Source organism: Hylobates moloch, unplaced genomic scaffold (assembly GCF_009828535.3).
Source record: "Hylobates moloch isolate HMO894 unplaced genomic scaffold, HMol_V3 SCAFFOLD_7, whole genome shotgun sequence".
NCBI lineage: Eukaryota > Metazoa > Chordata > Mammalia > Primates > Hylobatidae > Hylobates > Hylobates moloch.
In genome coordinates this window covers 2,031,693-2,035,476 of record NW_026652282.1, presented here as the reverse complement: position 1 = coordinate 2,035,476, position 3,784 = coordinate 2,031,693, and the positions used below count along the sequence as shown (strand labels likewise).

The window sequence follows — 3,784 nt, the reverse complement described above, 5'->3', positions numbered from 1 at the left end:
GGAACACTGCAGACAGAGATTGAGATTCAGGATAGTAAATCTCTATGCCTAGTGTAGTTTTGGTTTTGCTAAGAGGAAGAGTAAAACATATGGGTGTGTAAAACTCACCAGTGACAGCATCAACTGTTTTTTTTTTTTTTAGGAATTCAGACCTCATTAAAGGGTCAATGAAGAAATGATGTTTTGATTTCCCAACAGGATTACCCAACATTTCTCTGACAGTACCTGCCAGTTACTTCTTTCCTAAAGATTTCTGGTGCCCAGAGAAAGTCTCTAGTTTAGCCAGAATTTCTCTGTAATATCGTTGGTGTTGCCCCATGGGTTTTAGCTAAGCAGTAACCGTCTTGTGCAAGAGAGGTTCGTCAGGGCAACTTCCTGAACAATAAGCTGAGATGATCATGGGGGGGAAGGGGATTAATGAAGGACTGTTACAGAAATAAAGAAAAAATCTGCAGTAGAGCAACAACTCCAACCCTTGCTGGAAAGTTTCAGTCAGACACTGACATTTCCAAAGTGCCCATAAATCAACTTTTAATATACTGTGGATGCATAGAGGAGGCTGTCCATATGCTTCTTTTTCTGAAGTTTTAGGCATTATTTTTTTCAGTGCGAAGATGCTGTAACCTTAATAAGTTCAATAAAACAGAAATATACACAAGTACTGCTAACAAAATGACTAGGCCAATTTTGAAATGTAGACTTAAAATGTAAAATCACGGGGTCTGAGCCTTGCCCAGAGTAGGAGTCCGCGCGGACATCAGCTAAGATTCCAGAATGACTACCGTCTTGACTTACACTTTTAAAAATCTTCTCACTGCATCAAAATGGGCCCTCAGATTTTCCATAAGACCTCTGAGCTATTCCTCCCAGCTGCGAGCTGCCCAGCCATCCAAACCAAAACGAAGAAGACATGAGCCAAACCCAACATAAGGAATGTTGTGGTGGTGGATGGTGTTTGCACTCCGTTTTTGCTGTCAGGCACTTCATATAAAGACCTGATACCACATGATTTGGCTAGAGCAACACTTACGGGTTTGTTGCGTCAGCCCAGTGTCCCCCAGGAAGTAGTTGATTATATCATCTCTGGCACAGTTATTCAGGAAGTGAAAACAAGCAATGTGGCTAGAGAGGCTGCGCTTGGAGCTGCCTTCTCTGACAACACTCCTGCTCACACTGTCACCATGGCTTGTATCTCTGCCAACCAAGCCATGACCACAGGTGTTGGTTTGATTGCTTCTGGCCAGTGTGATGTGATCATGGCAGGTGGTGTCGAGTTGATGTCCCATGTCCCTATTCGTCAGCCAAGGAAAATGAGAAAACTGATGCTTGATCTAAGGCCAAATTTGTGGGCCAGTGACTGTCTTCAATCTCTAAATTCCATTTGAATTTCCTAGCACCTGAGCTCCCTGCGGTTTCTGAGTTCTCCACCAGTGAGACCACGGGCCGCTCTGCAGACCAATTGGCTGTTTCTCGACTGGAACAGGATGAATACGCACTGCGCTCTCCCAGTCTGGCCAAGAAGGCACAGGATGAAGGACTCCTTTCTGATGTCGTACCCTTCAAAGTACCAGGAAAAGATACAGTTACCAAACATAATGGCATCCAGCCTTCCTCACTGGAGCAGATGGCTAAACTAAAACTGCATTCATCAAGCCGCACGGCACAGTGACAGCTGCAAATTCTTCTTTCTTGACTGATGGCGCATCTGCAATGTTGATTATGGCAGGGGAAAAGGCTCTGGCCATGGGTTATGAGCCGAAGGAGTGTTTGAGGGATTTTGTGTACGTGTCTCACAATCTAAAAGATCCACTATTACTCAGACCAACATATGCAACTCCAAAAGTTCTAGAAAAGGCAGGATTAACCATGAGTGATATTGATGCTTTGGAATTTCACAAAGCTTTCTCAGGTAAGATTTTAGCAAATTTTAAAGCCATGGACTCTGACTGGTTTGTACAAAATTACATGGGTAGAAAAACCAAGGTTAGATTGCTTCCTTTGGAGAAGTTCAATAACTGGGGTGGATCTATGTCCCTGGGACACCCATTTGGAGCTCCTGGCTGCAGGTTGGTCGTGGCAGCTACCAACAGATTACGGAAGGAAAGAGGCCAGTATGGCTTAGCGGCTGCCTGTGCAGCTGGAGGGCAGGGCCATGCTACGATAGTGGAAGCTTACCCAAAATAATAGATCCAGAAGAAATGACCAGTGGTCTCTGTGCAACACTCACACTAGGCAATGGCATTTCAATGCATTCCTAAATGATATTTATAGTTCCTAGCTCTTGTTAGGAAAACGATTCTTGTGGCCTTCTGTTAAATGCTTTGCACTTAAGCCTTGCCAGTGTTCTGAGCTTTTCAATAATCACAGTTTACTGCTCTTTCAGGGATTTCTAAGCCACCAGAATCTCACACAGACATGTGTAGGTGGTTGTTTTTGTTCTCTCTTGTCACTAAAGATTAAATGAGTGCTTGCAATTGGGAAAGAGGTCAGCTGAGATTTGGAAATAATCTTGGCAATATTTGCAAATTATATTTGTTTCTGTGTCCTAAAGATAATTGTTCTCTATAAAATACAAACAAAGTTCCCTAAATTAACTTCATTATGGAAAAATAATTCAGAATCTAAACATCACTGAAAACTTATAAAAAATGTTTGGATACATAAATATCGTGGTGGTCAACCTTAATAAAGTGGGGAAATATTGGGAAAAAATGTAAAAACACACATATATATGTTAAAGTTATGTACATATATAAATTTATATATGTTTATATATAAATTTGTATATATAAAGTTTAAGTATATTATGCATATTTACATATACTTGTATACACTTTTATATAGTATACAAATGAATATCCACCTCCATATTTAAATTACATCTTTAGGCTGGGCATGGCAACTCATGCCTGTAAATCTCAGCACTTTGGGAGGCCGAGGCGGACGGATTGCTGGAACTCAGGAGTTCGAGACCAGCCGGCACAATGTGGCAAAACCCCATCACTACCAAAAATACAAAAATTATCCAGGCATGGAAGCCTGTGGTCCCAGCTCCTCAAGACAGAGGCTGAGGTGGAGAATTGTTTAAGCCCCAGAGGTCTAGGCTGCAGGGCGCCCAGATCATGCCACTGCACTATAGCCTAGACCACAGAGCAAGACCCTGTCTCAAATAAATAAATAAAATAAAATATCTTACATCTTTATATATGTACCTGGTTTTGTTTAGTAAAATTATTGTATATATGTATATAATAATATATACAGTGTACTTATATATCACTGCATTAGTCCATTTTCACACTGCTATAGAAAGATACCTGAGACTGGGTACTTTATAAAGGAAAGAGGTTTAATGACTCAAAGTTCCGCCTGGCTGGGGAGGCCTCAAGAAACTTACAATCATGGCAGAAGGCGAAGGGGAAGCAAGGCACGTCTTCTCACGGCAGTGGGAGGGAGAGAGAGCAAGGAAGTGCCACACTTTTAAACCATCAGATCTCATGAGAACTCACTCACTATCACGAGAACAGCAACGGGGAAATCCGCCCCTAGGATCCAATCATTTCTCACCAGGCCCCTCCCTGGACACATGGGGATTACAATTCCAGATGAGATTTGGGTGAGGACACAGAGCCAAACCCTATCAATCATATATAATTACATTTATTTGTATATAAACTTGTATACATGTACAATACGTATTTATATATACCCTTGTATATACGTACACATACATTTATATATTTACATAAAAACTTGTATACATATAAATTGATATACAGATGGT

The 3,784-nt window shown here is 41.3% G+C and overlaps 1 pseudogene; it reads left to right on the top strand.

Moving 5' to 3' along the window:
* Positions 1–824: 824 nt before the first annotated feature.
* LOC116810991 (trifunctional enzyme subunit beta, mitochondrial-like) lies at positions 825–2,198 on the top strand (annotated as a pseudogene).
* Positions 2,199–3,784: the final 1,586 nt, after the last annotated feature.